Consider the following 16,993-nt stretch of genomic DNA (forward strand, 5'->3'; position numbering starts at 1 on the left):
GTTGCGTGTCGCGCACACGTCTGTCTACGTAAGAATAATGAGTGAGACCCTTAACCTCAATATTTGTCCTCAGCGTCTAGCTGCGTCGGTATTCCGTTCGTTAACTGAAAGAACACTACCAGCTATAAATTCCTTATCTTCGGATGCCGTTGGCAGCAGTGTCAATAATAAAACTTATCACCGTAATCTACTGTTATATATCTGTCACTACCCATATTTATCTGATTATATCATAATTGTTAAATAATTATGGAATGCACAGGAAATGCGGGAAGCCCGTCGCACTTAATCTCAGCATCAATAATATAAAGATTAGTCCTCTCAAGCGTGAACCATTCTCTGCAAACATTAACGAGGTACTAAGACACGGGTGTTCACTCTCACTCAGACTTTTTAATACTGATCTTGATGTGGTCATAAGAAAATTGTCTCAAAACAGAACACGGTACTTGTGTTATTAATGGAATAAATTTTACAGCTTTACTATTTGCTGATGACGTCGTCATAAGAGGCAGTGCTGAAAATGAAATACAGATGGTAATACACAAATTGAACTAGATTTCTGCGACAAATGGTATACCAATTTCGCCTATACGTTCCCTTATCCTGCTCAATTTATGCAATTATAACGAAAGTTATGGCATTTAGAGGATTAGAATCAATAAGAGCAAAAATTGTAGTAAAGGGACAATTAATTGAACGAATAAGTGAATTTAAATGTCTCGGGCTATCAACTTAATTGAACACAATCAGACCATGTTGGTGTGAAACTCCAAAGACGTAGGCACTTCTGTGATGCAATGCGACAAACATTAAGATGTCAAATTAGAAAGGAAACCCTGCTCAAACTATTCAATGCTACAGCTTTTCCGTTATTGTTGTACTGTAGCGAAAGTTAACTTCAGACCAAGTAAAACAAACTGAATCGTCTGGAAAGAGGTTTCTCATCTACGTAGATGGATAGTCGCTCCTAAATAATAAGAAAAATATTGATATTGGACAGGAATTACATACGGAGTTAGTGACAGGAACATGTGTACTAAAAAAAATTAGAAATGTGAATGGATCTTGTTCAGCGTATAGATGACAAAAGAAACACAAAAATTGCTTTGCAATGGCAGAGAAAAAAATGAGCACCGATTTAAAAGATGGTATCCGCAATTCTGAGGTGGAACAACTAATAAGTTTATTCCTTCATGTCGATGATTATGATGTGATGAAATTGTATCAGGAAAAGATTTACAGACTGTCAGAATTTGCTTACAAATAATAAAGGTTAATCGACCCAAACAAGACCGTAGCAATAAGGTACACCTCGGACTTTTAAGTTCTAAAAATCTTAAATTAGGTACCTAAAATAGGTTCTGTCACTTACAAATACAGGGTACAAAAATTAGAATCTGACATTTCATTGTCTAGAAAGATAAATAGATTGACAAAAATCCACATTATAATATTGTCCATTTCCATAATTACAGTCACAGTAAATAACTAACTCTTTCTCCAGATTTTCCGTTGAGAAACTGCATCTCTTGTCTTTTAATAGCATCTTATATGCCGAGAATGAGTGTACCACGTCATGAGATGTCTCCGGAGCACATTTAAATGACGGTATTATGCGCAATGGGGCCGCACTCTCACGTTTTGTTGATTTACCTGATAAGATGTCAACCACTGTGCAGAGGGTACTCAGTACTGGGTTTTTTTGTAGCAGTGTCTTTAGTTTCTCACTAACTTTCATATGAATACAACCTGGCACCAAGCTGATTTTTTCTGTCACCTCTCCTACGAATCTCAGTGGCGTGTAGACTGCTTTCCCTGAACACCCCAGAGCTTTAATAATAGGGACCAAAAACTCATAATGAGATTTTGTCTCGTTGGAACTTGTTGGGTTCTTTAGAAGAGTTTTAGCTGAAGTAATGCTGACTGCCTCATCCCGCAATTTAAGGACAATGTTCCTAACGCCTTCCAAATGCTCGCTGTAATATTCCACGGTCTCTAGTCACGTTCCCCAGCAAGTATGGGTGCTGGTGGAAGTGGTACGTTGGGAAGTTCCTCTGCAAATAACTGGATTCTTGTTGGTGTTTTAATGAAAACCTTTCTGATGGTTGAAACTAGCTTATTTTGATGTGAAAATTAGAGGTGTATCATCTCAGCTACACGATTCATGGCATGGGCAAGACATGTGATACGGAGCAGGGCTGGGTAAAATACTTTCAACAATTTAACAGCAGCAATCATGTACGCGGCTGCTTGATTTTCATCTAGACTGTTGGGAAAAAGTAATTTGAGGGCCTTATTAACAAAGTAAGCAACTGTTTCCCGTTAGACTTTTTCAGCTCCTTGATGCAAATCAGATGAGGTACAGAGCATGTGTCTGGATCTAACTTTCCAATAATCAAATTAGCCACATATCGTCTTTGTATGGCAGTTGTCTCATGGAGAGATATCCACATGTATTAATCGTCTGCTTCTTCCCATATCCTGCTCAATGTATTTTCATATAAAGTACCTAAATAGTTTTTTCTCAGTGTGGACCCTGATTGAATGCTGCGGTGACAGTATTTCTCTAGAAAACTTTTGAACTGGCTGCTTTCAACTGCATTGAATGGTAAGTTTGCTGCAACAATTGCTCGACAGAGGTCAAGGTGAAATTGGTCTTTGTGGCATCTAGTTTAGTTACAAACTGTTGTTTCAAGTTTGATTTATTTTTTAAATTTACCCTGCAGCATGCTGACTCAAATGCAACCTCTGTTCAACACGTACCATAAACCAAAAAGAAATAAGGAACGCTCTGTGGAAGAATTTACGTACGAGCAAAGTCAACCTACATTAAGGGTTTAGAAACTATATTTTTGCATTCGCATGTGTGTGGTCCAAGTTAACTCGGGAAGAACAGTGGCACCACTGTTCTCTGAGTGGCATAGCAGCTAAACGGTTAACGTTTTACTTACATTTTTGTTGCACACATTGCAGTGTTCCTGTATGTGCAACTTTTATTGCCTTTACTTAATGAGGAACAAAATATTTTACCTAAAATTCGATTTTGTACTGCCGCGAGACGATGCAATTCGTACAACACAGTAGTATTCTTACTGCACCACCGGAATTATATCAAAGGCGTTTTTCATCCCCAATCAGCTGTGATGACACATTTCAAGATTTTGCCCTGCTTCATACGAATGAAACCACTTATTTCCATTCCTTCCCGTTGCCGTTTCAGCTAAAAGTATGCTAAGTTCCACTGACACACAACATCTGTTTATTCTCCCGTCGACAATGTTACTCGAGTTCCACGACAGTTTTTCTCCAAAAGCGATGTGAAATTCGAAAGGAAATCCTACTCAAAGTACACAGTGTTATAGCTCTTCTATGTTGTACAGTAGCATGTGCACACTGAAGCAATAGTATGAAACACGAATCAGCTTTCGAAACAGTACTTTATCTGAAGCGCTACAAATCAAAAAAAATTTGATTCGGTGCTTAATATAAATTTAATCCCAACAATCATACGTCTACCAGCATGAATTGGTGGAGATTAAGTTACAAATGCACTCGTGGATTTATGGACATAAGTTTCAGACAGCCAGTTATTTCTTATTTTAAGCCGAACAAGAGTAGAAGCAGCGCAGCCTCGTGCACACATCAACCTACGCAAGATGTGGCCACCTCGTGGATCATACACAAACTGGAAGCAAAATTAAGACGTACTTCTATTTAGCTAAGATAATTCAGAGGAGAAGAGAGGAGTAGGGGAGGAGGAGACGGGGGAGGGAGGGGAGGGGGGGAAAGGTGATATACTAATTTTCTTTTTTAAGTGTACATGACATTTAATTGAAATGCATTCTTCTGTGTACTGTTTGTTCACTATTCGGCGATAAGCATAAAACTACCGATTGCTTCGTTCTCTATTCCGGGTAAGTTCCTTTCGTTCAACGAACGTACAAAAGAAAAATAAGTAAACGTTATTTATTACACGAGTAACTGAGTGACTTTATGTCGTTGAGAAAATGGGAGCAAATACAAGCTTCCGTGGATGTAACGGTCGGCAATAAAATAACTGTTCAGATACACCTATCGTTAACGTCCTATCTTAGTACGAAGGTAACTAGCATTGTGGAAGAAAAGTATTCCCTGAAAGCACCATGCTACATCACAAAAATTACGATGTTCGCGTTTAACTCAAACTATCCGTAATTAACCTAAATACAGTTCTAAAATCTTCATGCTAAAAGTGTTTTACTGACATAGCTGACGTCCTTAGAATAAAACCTAGCCATCGCTCTAGCGGTAACATATTATTTTACTTTGCTGGGAAATGAGTGTTTGCGAATATCTTGTCTGTTTCAAAGTGTGATGCGATGTGGATTGAGACGGAGGGAGTGAATGCCAGACTTGTAACTTCCAGATTGAATCCACTGTTCTTTCTCGTTATCCCCTCGACAAATTAATGATGTGCAATCATTACAATAATTAATTCTTATCATTTGACGTAATTTGTGTCTATGTATCTGATTCAGTTCTTAACAATTTGGTGGACGTGGATCTGTTCCAGAAGAGAAGCGCACAGTTCGTAATTGTGTTTCAGTCGTAGCAACTATTGCTATTTTCCTGAAATAAAATTTGTTTCTAGTATCACAATGTTAAAGAAATTCATGTCCCGCTATGTTCAAAAAGTTTCGCAGTGAATCGTGTAATAAAATCTCACCCAGTTTTCTAGGAAAGAGAAGTGGGGTCCTGTTTCTTTGTAGAAGGAACATAGAGTCCATAAATATAAAAAGAACAGTCGGTAGACACATGTAGGAGAGACAAAAACCACTGAAGATGCGCCACTATATTTGGTAACATGTGCTGTTGTACAAAACCTTTGAAAAGACGAGCAATAACTCTTCTTAACTACAAGATAAACAGCGAGCAATAACTCTTTTTAACTATAAGGTAAACAGCGCTTTCACCAGAGTCTGCTCCTGCTCATGTGTTGAGAGATGACATGCGCAGAGGCTGTTTAGACTTGATGAACTATTGGCAGTTACATATTTTACATCTTTCGCTTGTCTGAAGCAATACAAAATGCACGGTAGTGTTCGAAGACTCCAACATCTACCAGCAATGAAGTTGCAGAGTTGTTCTGTTCCTTGTAACAAACTATTACTGCAACTCCAAATTATTTAAACCAACGTAAATAAATTACTCCTCTTACAACAGTAAACAATCTAAAAAACTAAGAAAGGGACTCGGTATGCAAAGGCAAAATTAGATATCTGAGAACGGCATTGACTTTTGAAAACCGTAAAGTTTGTAATATATAAAGAAAATACGCACGTCGTTTATATAATTACGACCTTTTCGTATTACAATTGTTGCTGACTTCAGGGCTGGAATCATCTCTGATTTTCATGTGTGGTCGTCACTGACTTAAGGCCTGATCAGCTGTGCCACTCGGAGATGTGAACTGCGAGTATAAATCTGCTGTGTTGACAGGCAGAGCTAGTAGAAGACTTTTGCCTGGTGACAGTACACAAATGGGTATTTTGCTGTCTTTTTCGTATACCGAGCTAACAAAAGAAACCTTGTAACCGATACAAATATTATTTATTTTGGAACTGATATGAAGACAAGGTCGTAGATTTTCTAAATGGGAACGACAGGGTCAATATGACAGTAAATAGAGCTGGAAGATACAGTAAGGTTTTCGTTACACAAAATATTCCCTAATCTATTTAAGCTAGTGAGTTTATTGATAATATTCTTACGCTGTGAAAAATTAATTCATGGTACACTAAGTAGTGAAGCAAATATCACTGGGCCATAATTTCTGACTCCATTAATGCTTAAAAGATAAGCACTAAGGTAAATTCTTCAGTTTCCTATCCAATGTATGTTCCACATACAACTCTATATGATTCTACAGCACTCACAACCTTTCTAACGTCCACTATGGAATAAAAAAAAATATGAAATTCTCTCCAATAGATTATGGGTTTTGAAGGAGCTGAAGAAGCACTTTGTTGAAGATCCAAAGACAGAGGGCATATCCAGTTCTTGAAATATGTCAGATTTGTATGAAAGTAATTTGCTACCAAAAGCCGTGAAAAATTAATGCTGAAAAACAATGAAGAGAGTCTACTACCGAAGATTTCGATGTAGTTACTATAACCGCGTCGTTCCTTTTAGCAGAACAATAGTCGATTCAAAATCTCAGTACGCAAAGTTACAGTAATTACGGTTGTCTCTTTGAATTACCCTGTTTGTGAGAAAAGCTCCGATATTCTATCCGTTTATGAAATATTTCACATGTCTACTTATATAGGAAACTCTGTATAATATACGAACGCTTGTATGAGTCCTCTGTCATGAGAAACAGTAAAAAGAAGTAAATAAATGAATACATCGTGCAGTGCGTTGACCAAGACCCTTTTTGTCAAGTACAACGCGAAAGATAAAAATTTAGACTAATTGTAACCCCCTAATCCGATACTCAAAGGATGCCATGCCCGAAATTCGCAAGTTTGGATGTCTCTAAATTAATAGCTAGTTGCTATCCTTTGCTCCTGGTTGATATTAGTGCATATAGTCTTTAGAAAAAGTGGGCTGAATTGACCCACACGTTTCTTAACTGTTGGGAATAGAAGAACAGACTCTAGTGATAGTATTTTCAGAAAACAGAAGCGTGTAACAAGAACGGAATCTGGTTTTAGTTCTGTTATATTCTGCAATCTCTACATGAAAGTGTTGTAGTAACTATTTTCTAGCATATTCTTCCGTTAATTTTTGTCGTTCTCAATAGTTGAATTGTCTCGAAAAGAATGTAATGCCTGAATACTATACAAAGATAAAAATTAAAAAAATGAAATTCCACACAGATTTCAGTGGTTTAATATTAGCACTAAAAGCAGACAGATGCAAGGGTACACGTATGTTCGACAACGTGGCAGAACGAATTAAATGTCTTGAGAGCTTCAAACTGGATTAAGGAATTTCTTTCCACGTGCGTGAGAAATAGAACAAATGACGTGATTTTACCTACGTCAAAGCTTCTAGCTGTTGATCCTATTGTTGAAAAGTTGAACACGATCCAATAACGGCTATCGTACCTTAGAATTTATATTTGTGGAATGAGATGGCACCAGTTATGTACGTAACGCCAAAATTACAACAACGAAATAAAAATTTCTACTGCCGTAAGCGGGATATGATGTCATGTCATCGATTAAAGATCCCTCTGCTCGGTAAGTAACGCTGCCCCAATGGAGCTTATCTTCACAGAGACAATTAAAATATCCTTCTTCTATTTAATGATTGTGGTTTAAACTGCTAGAAAATAAAGTTTCATAATGATAATATACTTCATCGTATCGCATTTAAATTAAATAACCATTCCTCGCCTTCTTTCCACATCATAAAAATCGGTATCCGCTGTATTCTTGGCTAATGCAATTAATTTCTGGTGGCAGAGGTTCTCTTCATCTAAAATCTTTTGAAGACATGACTCTTGTCTGTGAACAAATTTTTTGTAAAATCTTCTATTGCAGTTTCCGTCGTTCAGTCGTTCTCAAGTGGAATGTGTCCTTGAAAGAATTTTAAAAACATTCATCATGTGGCAATGACATATACATAACTGACAGATATTTTTTTAACTTTTAGATTATTGGAGCACAAGATTTCTGATTTACTCCTTTCCAAAACGGCTACACAACCGAAAGTGCAGCAATGGATTTTATAAATAAAAACTTTTAACAGTCAAAGGTGTCGATATGTTTTTGAAGAAGCCAGGTTTATGCAGTGGTAGGATTTGTTGTAAAATTATGGATGATTTTACCGTTGGAGGTAAGCTCCAATGGAAGATGTGGAATACGGGTACTAAAGTGTTCAGCAGATGAAATTTAACCTCGGCTTACTTGCCGACACAGCAACATATACAAAACTGGTGGGTACCAGCCTCAACACTGCACTAGACGACAATACAGATTCATTCTTATCTTCGTACACGAATGTCTGAAGATACCGCCTGGTCGTACAGAAAATAATTAAAGCTCATGGTGAAGAAACTGAAGGTGTAAGGTTTCCCGATGATTCTGTAATTCTATCAGACACACAAACGCACCTGGAAGAGAATTTGATTGAATGGTGTTTTGAAAACAGCTTGTAAGATGAATATCAACAAAAGTAAAACAACAACGATTGATTACTGTAGAAATAAATCAGACGATGCTTAGGGAACTGGATATGGAAATGAGACAGTAAAAGTCGTAGATGAGTTTTATTACTCAGGCAGAAAAATAATTGACGATCGCTGAAGGAGATGCGATGAAAAACGCAGACTGCCAATAGCAGGAAAAGCGTTTCAGAACCGAACAAAAAGAATATAAATGTATTATGATGCCCTTTCTGAAGTTATTTGTGTGTAGCCCTGTACGGCTACTTAGATAATAATGTTGTGCCACAGAATAAAGCTGAAGATTATATGTCTAGATCGAACAACGAGTGAAAGGATATTACATCCAAGGGGAGAAAAGAAACTTATGACGCTGTTTTGAAAAGAAGAGGTCGGTTGGTAGAACACACTCTGAGACATCAAGCAATCGCCAATTTTGTAATGGAGCAAAGTGTGGGGGGTCAAATAATGGAGAGGGAGATCAAGGCTTAACCAGGGTAACAATGGTGATATTATGTTTCAGTAGTTACAGAGAGACGAAGAGGGTACATAGCATGGAGAACTGAATCGAACCTATTTTCGGACTTGAAAAGACAACGACAACAACAATTGCAAGAAGTTATATTGGCTTTTTCACAAAGCAGTCTAAGGACAGACACTTCCAAACAAAACAAAAAAGTTGGTCTACAGAGAGTTGCGTATGAGATGCACAAATTATGTGAGATATATAACATGTGTATACCAATGCATATGCCACGACTTTTCGGGCGAAAAACACAGTAAGGGCAAAAATACTGACAGAAAGCAAGCTTTTAGCCAAGTAGACAGATTTAAAATTTTAGGGACCTTGCAATGTTACACAGGAAACCTACGTCGAAAATACATACTTGATAAGTTTAACTACCAAATGGTATCACTAGAAGGTCACGCCAAAATAAAGCGAGAATATATCTTAAATTTTATAAAGTTATGTCGGTAACTACATTGCTGTATGGGAGGGAATCTTGGGAAATTACGATAAAAAAAGAAATGTTAAAGGCCATCGAGATGAAATTCGTGGGAAAGAATTCAGGATACACAAAATTATATTACAAAGTAACGAAGATATTAAGAAGGTATTGAAAATATTTGATGTAAGTGAGAAGGCTGAAGAAACTAAGCAAAAATGAATATCACTCCTGTTCGTAATGGAGGAGTCAGTATATTCCGCAAGTTAAATATGCGCTGGAAGGCCAGAAAAAGGATGAAGCGACTGAATGTAGCTGGAACAGGCCGGGCAAGGCCTTTTGCGCGACAAGAGAAGAAAATGAAACACCCAGGGGAGTGGAACATGACCGGTAACGTTAACAGCATACATAAATGACTATCACGTTGGACGATCATAGGAAAATTAAGAAAGCGTTAGACAAAATTTTTATTTGCTTTAGTGAATGGCTGTTCTCTTGAAATGCCGTATTGCAAGAATTCCTTGAAGAGAGAACTGTGGTGTGTGGAACGAAATCAGGGCTGTACTTTCTATTTAAGCGCAATGCAGTGAAATGAATTTGTTATTACAGTGCTGATACTGACTACAAAATAACCTAAAATATAAATCTCAGAGCTGACGCGTCGCTGCTGAATTAAAAACCGGAGCACTTGGCACTCTGTTCTCCCCAGACTCCGTAATTCGCGGTGAGCTCTTTCAATAACGACGTCACAGCAAGCAGAGGAGAGGTGTGAGGTTTGCGGCCGTTAACTTCTTTGCTCTTGTTCCCGTTCTTCTATTCGCCGGCAGACAGCGTGCTGATCGCGGGTGCAGTGCACGTCGACCGGGAAAACTTTAAAATTCATTAGGGAGAGCGAGCGAGAAAGAGAGAGACAGCGCGCACAGAAAGTGATTCTCTCTTCCCTGCTTTTTTTCTTCTCTCTCTCTCTCTCTCTCTCTCTCTCTCTCTCTCACTCACACCCACACACTCTCAAACACATACAGTACACAGACGGAGCTGGCAGAGACAGAGATTTTCTTTTATTCCTCTCGCGCGTCGCAAGTCTTTTGCTCCACGCAGCTCTATCGCGGAAGGTAAACAGTTGCTGAAATCGTGGAAAACACGTGAGAATCGTCCAACAGTCCAAACGCGTACATCGTACGGGACAGGAAACTTCTGTTGTTTTCCCTCCTACCGTCTCTTTTCTGATGGCAAATGTTAGACAGTCACATATACGTTCTCTATGAACATATATAATTATACAACAAAACTAAAACTATTTGCCCGCGGCTTTGCCTGTGTATAGATATGTCACATACGTTTCACACACATTTGTATACACATTTCAGTTGTATTTGCAGCGAATGTCGACCTGCAACTTCATTAGAATCTTCTATTTACAATCTATTAAACACAGTAAAAATTTATCAACATATAATTCTCCAATATGTTTTTGCATGTCCAACCCATACGGCCAGTAGAGATATTTTACAGTGTTTTTGTATAAATAATGAGTCATTTATGTACCGAATTTGTTTGAAATTGTTTCAGGGCATCCTGATTTATGCTTTTATAGTGTCCTTTTCCACCCCCATCCTCTGTCGTAGGGGTACTAGTGTTCTTTTACCAGGTAGCAAATGATAAGCGTTCGAATGTAACATTATGTGATTGCCTTATCATTTTAAATCATTCACTAATCGAGCAGTCGCTCGGCAACAGCTCAATTAGCAAATAATGTGGCGAGAATGTAAAAGGTGAATGACCTATGACGTAACGTGTTTATTGTCGAGCGCCATCAGGGATGCACTGAGTTACTGACTTTGAAAACCACGGCGCGAAAAACGGACAGAAGAAGAACACTTTTACACATGCTTTTCATGTACGAGATATTCTCGACGAACAGTTACTCAGTCACTCATTTTTTTCTCTTGTCTCTTGTAACTTGTGTCGGACGCGCATGTCCTGCCGCCGTATTATTATTGGTAAAAATAATATTATTTTAGTGTAAAGTTAAAGTGCAATACTAAAAGTGCAATAGTGCACAGCAGTAGATTTATTGTGCGACGTGTATGTGAAAACGTCAAAGGAATTATTTTCATTACGAGAAGTGCCAGTCAAAACGGCATTCATGTTAAATCCTTCATTGCAGTCTAAGTTCATCTATTAATTGCCATAAATTCAGAGTTAAATGGAACTGGTGTATGGACTATATTATAGAATCTATGTCTCACTCTTTCATGAAGTTATTTAATTTTCTTTATGTTTCTGCCAAATAGAGAGTTCACAGTCACGAATTCTTTGGTCGAGATCGGACGGAAGTTGAATGCGGCGAAATATTTTCTTCGCGCCATATTCTACTGCATGATAAACTACGGTCCCTTAGGAAATTCATGTTGAGCTATCCAAAAATAATTATATTTTGAATAGGCATTTACTCTCCTCTGCAATGCAACTCCCGACTGATCAGACGATCCAACAAGAAACAGCCTCACACGGTCGGCGTTCGCAAATATATTTCCACCGCTGATTATAGCTATATGTTACAGCACAAAAGTAAACACATTATTATAATTAGCGACTACGAATGGGGACATTTATAACTGTATGTTTATGTATACACATTACGTAAACATATCGTTATAATTGGCGCCCGAACAGGGACTTGAACCCTTAATAGAATAAGTTTCAGGAGCTACATAGATATATTGATATTGTCACTGTCTTTGCAAGGAAATAACACTGGGCCTGTCCTCTGCACATCGAACAAGCAGTAAAGAAAAGCAGGAAGAAATCTGGAAAGGGAATTAAAAATTCAAGAAGTAAAAATAAAAACTTTGAATATTACCAATGATGTTGTAAATCTGTTAGAGACGGAAAAGAGATTAGGAGATCGTTTGAACGGAATGGGTTCTGTTTTATACAGAGTTTAAGATGATCATCCACAAAAGTTAAACATACGTAGCTGAAAGTACTCGAATCAAATCAGGCGTTGCTGAGAGAATTAGATTAGGATATGAGAAACTAAAAGTAATAGGCCTACCTTGGAAAACAAAATGCTTCGTCTGCATGAAACCCCTTTTAATTGGACTTACGTCTGGTTTCGCAACATTGCCGGTACAGCCATATCTTCAGGTGACCCTCTAGATATAAATATATAACCATTATATTTACTCTACAGTACGAGTCTTCAGTCTGAAAAAGTAACTGTAATACCGGTTACTCACATATTTCAGATTATAAGCAACACTGGGATTGTAGCGAAGACCCAACATGCGTGGTCAATTGACAGTAAAAACTGTCTGTGTGCAAGTGTACGAGCTCTAAATTCTCTTATCTCCGAGTTTCTTGCTCGACATGTACTTTGGACGCAGCACGCCTCTGGATTTCTTCGGTGTCTCCTTTTAATCCGATCTGGTGAGGAACCCAAACACAGGCTCATAGCGTGCCATACGTGATATCTTTTAGATAGGTTACACTGCCCTAAAATTCTCCCAATAAATCGAAGTCGACCATTCGCCTCCCTTATTACCGTCAGTATGTGCTCCTTCTTTCATATTGCTTTGAAACGTTGCACCTATATATATTTAATAGAAGTGACTGTGTCAACCGACACACTACCAATACTGCATTCAGACATTACGGGATTTGATTTTCCTACTCACTCATCTGCATCAGCTTACATTTTTCCACATTTATAGCTAGCTGCCATGCATCACAGCAGCTAGAAGCTTTGTCTGAGTCATCTTGTCACCATGCCGCACACCACAGTGTCATCAGCAAAAAGCCGTAAATTGCTGCCCACGCTGTCCGCCAAATCATTTATGTGAATAGAGAACAGACAGCGGTCTTACCGCACTTCCCTGCGGTACTCCGATACCCTTATCTCTGATGAACACTCGTCGTTCGGGACAACGTACTAGGTTCTACGAGGGGCGTTCAGAAAGTAAGCTCCGATCGGTCGCGAAATGGAAACGACTATGAAAATCCGATAAAGCTTTGCACAGATGTGTTGGGTAGTGTCTCTAGTATAACCCCAGTTAGCATCACGTCGCTCTTCTCATTTCTGAGCTCGCAGTGAGTGCGTAAAGATGTCTAGAAAATAGTGTCTGCCGCCAAGTACGAGGGCCTGGTGAGAAATTTCGCCTGAAGCTATGCAGCTAACATTACATAACTGTCGTGCTGTTTCTTCTTCAAGACAATTCTCAGCCGCATTCTGCAGGGGCAATGAAGATGCTCCTGCATCGTTTTCAAATGGAAATGTGAGATTACCCACAATACAGTCCGCAATTGTCTCTCCCTGAGTTTCATCTCTGGTCACATGAACCGCTGTCTTTGAAGACAACATTTTGACACAGACAACGACGTGTAGACCAGCGTGGAGAATTGGCGGAAAGCACTGGCTGCTGCCTTCTATGATGAGGCTATTGAAAAGTTGGTACAACGCTATGACAAAAGTCTAAGTCAGAACGGCGACTACGTAGAGAAGTAGCTGAAAGGTGTAGCTAATTGTTACAAGTAAAACATTTCTGATGTTCACTGTGGTTTCAATTTGGCAATCAATCGGAGCTTACTTTCTGAACAGGCCTCGTATTACGTAAGAAATCTTTGAGTCACTCACACGTCTGGGAGCCTAATTCGTTCGGACCTCCGGTAACAGTATGCATTGGGACACCGCGTCAAATGCTTTCCGCTAATCTAGAAACACGGAATATGCCTTATGGATACTAACTAAGACAATATTTCAAGCTTGAATAAGCGGCTGGTCGTAATCACATTCTCGTTCGTATAGTAAACGTGTCGTTCGCGCACTCATACCCATTGGAACGTATTTGCTTCTGTTACCACTAAACGCTCCTCTACTCGAGTCTGTTTTCGCTATTAACTGCGACGCACAGTGTATGCCGGTGTAGAAAAACGCGCGTTTTACTTTACAGAGGTGCAGTATGATACCAACATGTCTTCGTAGTTGGTCAAAAACGCATTTTGGCGTGCCGTTCTTATTTCAGGAAAGCTGTAAAAGGTTGCCGCTAGAGAGTCTATCGAGGGGCAGTGTTGAGGTGTCGGGCGGGCATAACCGGAGCTGATCCTTGCTGCTCCGTCGCCTTGGAGCATGCGTGGCTCGCATATCGATCCAGCGGGTAAGCGCTTCTGCAACTGGGGAGGAATAGCGAGCCCTCGGCACGTCCATCGCTGTTATGAGCGGCTCGCGTAGAAAACCCGTAAACACCGCCAAGCAGTGCCCACGGGAGCCAGTCGGCCACGAAGATGCCGCGCAAGTGGACGGCGAAACGCAGGTTTGTCCGTCCCGATAATTACCTTTTATTTTACGTAAAATAACATCTACCTGTAGTGATACATGTGCTTACAAAAAGACTTATCCGATTTCACAAATTTGACGACGATCGATCCCTTACAGCTAAGGTGGCATAGACTGACACATACAGCGTGGTATTTAGTTCGAAGAGCTGGCGATATTAAGGGGGGTAGGACGTCAAACGGGCCGACTTGGAGCAGGAGAGGCACCACTGAACATTTTAATTTCCACTGTCTATACTTTTACGAATAAATTCATAAAACTTTGTCAGCATGACCAGGAAGGATTCAGAATTCACACTCTTAGCAGTGGAAGTTCGAAAACATACGAAATAAGTTTTTTTTACATGTGAAATTTCTTCATTTTTTTTCACTTACTAATGGCAGCATTTGTTGCTGTAGGTACACTTTTCTTCATAAGTAAGAGAGATTCTTCGATGAATTTTGCACAGCATACAAACCATACTTAAAGGTGTATGAAACTCTAGAATTTTCCAAATCCATTAACAACTGTGGTAAAAATTGAGGTAATAAACTATAAAATTTGTGTTTTTTCTAAACATGAAGTTTAAAATATAACAGTTCATTCGTTTTTCATAAATTAAATAAATTCTAGAGCTTCATACACCTGTGAATATGATATGTATGCTGTGCAAAATTCTATGAAGAATCTCTCTAACTTACGAAGAAAAGTGTACCTATAGCAACAAATGCAGCCATTAGTAAGTGAAAAAATGATGAAATTTCGCACGTAAGAAAATTTACTTTGTTATATTTTCGAACTTCCACTGCAATGGGTGCGAATCCTGAATCCTTCCTGGTGATGCTGACAGAGTTTGATGAATTTATTTGTAAAAGTACAGACACTGGAAATTAAAATGTCCTGCGATGCCTCTCCTGCTCCATGTCGGCCCGTTTGACGTCCTACCACCCTTAATCAGATGGTTATCAGTCAAGCACCCAGTTATGCAGGTTGTTTCGAAGATATGAGTCATGCTTGGACAGCTTAGCCGTTACAGCACCTGCTCGTGGAAGGTAAAGGTCCCAGCTTCTAGTTGTGGTCCAGCACACAGTTTTCAATTTGACAAGGAAGTTTCAAGGCTTACCCGTGTTCGATGGGTGTATTTCCTACTCGAGTGAAGATTCTAACTTGGGGTGAGTTTTAACTTACCCAAAGGACTACGACGATTTTACTACTTTCAAAAGAACCATACGGCTTTGCAAGGGTACATTTTTTATGATCATGCACGTACATCATCTCGATATTTGTTATAACGGATAATTCTTATCATTAAGTTTTGGGTCAATGTTTTCACGCACCTTTCTCTAAGTTACAGTGTTGCCTCCAGCAGGCGCATGATACGAGGCGCATATTTTAAGTAAGTACATGAAAGCCTGTGCCTTAATCTACGCACTGAAGCCATTACAGTCTGATTGTTCCTTGTTTGCGTTGTGTACTGAGTGTTTAAGATGCCTCCGATAATCTTGAGTCCCGCCGACTGTGAAGTACGGGCTGTTATAAGATTTCTTAGTGCTGAAGGCCTAAAAGCGATCGATATCCATCGTGAGATCTGTGCATTTTACAGAGAAAACATTATGAATGATGGAATGGTAAGAAATTGGGGGAGAGCATTTGAAGATGGCCGCAGAAATGTGCGTAATGAACAACGGAGTGGGCGTCCTTCGGTCGTCAATGAAAGTTTGATGCAGGAAGTGGACAATAAGGTGAGAGAAAAAAGACGCTTTACGATTTCCTCCTTGCGGGATGACTTTCCTAATGTTTCTCGTAGTGTTTTGTACGGCATTGTGACAGAGCACTTGAATTACCGAAAATTGTGCTCACGTTGGGTACCGAAAATGTTGCCGGATGTGCACAAAAGCAAACGTTTAGACAGTGCATTGACTTTCCTTCAGCGGTACCACAACGACGGTAATGATTTCTTAAGCCAAATTGTTACGGGCGATGAAACATGGGTGGCCTACGTCACACCAGAATCAAAGCCACAGTCCATGGAAGTTGAGCAAGGGCATCGTTTTACTGCAAGACAATACCTGTCCACATGTGGCGAATCACACCATAGATCTCATCACATGTTTTCGATGGGAAACTCTAGATCATCCTCCGTACAACTGCGAACTTGCGCCCAGTGACTACCATCTGTTCCTACACTTGAAAAAACACCTGGGTGGTCAGCATCTACAAGACGATGATGAAGTTAAAACAGTGGTGATCCAATGGTTAACAAGTCAGGCGGCAGACTTCTATGAGGAGGGTATTCAAAAACTGGTACAACGTTATGACAAGTGGCCTCAATATTGACGGAAATTATGTAGAAAAGTAGATTAAGGTACAGACTTTCATGTAAAAATAAAATTATTGAGATATCTTAGCACGTCTTTTTTTAATTTTAAAACGGTACTTACTTAAAAAACACGACTCGTACATGTCGAGACGGTAGTGAAATAGGTCTGTTGCAAAGGATGTCTTTTTTTTAATAATTCATATGAATTCTCAAGGACGTACAGCTTACAAGTCTGTATCTCTTACATCCTTGCATAT

Source organism: Schistocerca serialis, chromosome 10, assembly GCF_023864345.2.
Source record: "Schistocerca serialis cubense isolate TAMUIC-IGC-003099 chromosome 10, iqSchSeri2.2, whole genome shotgun sequence".
NCBI lineage: Eukaryota > Metazoa > Arthropoda > Insecta > Orthoptera > Acrididae > Schistocerca > Schistocerca serialis.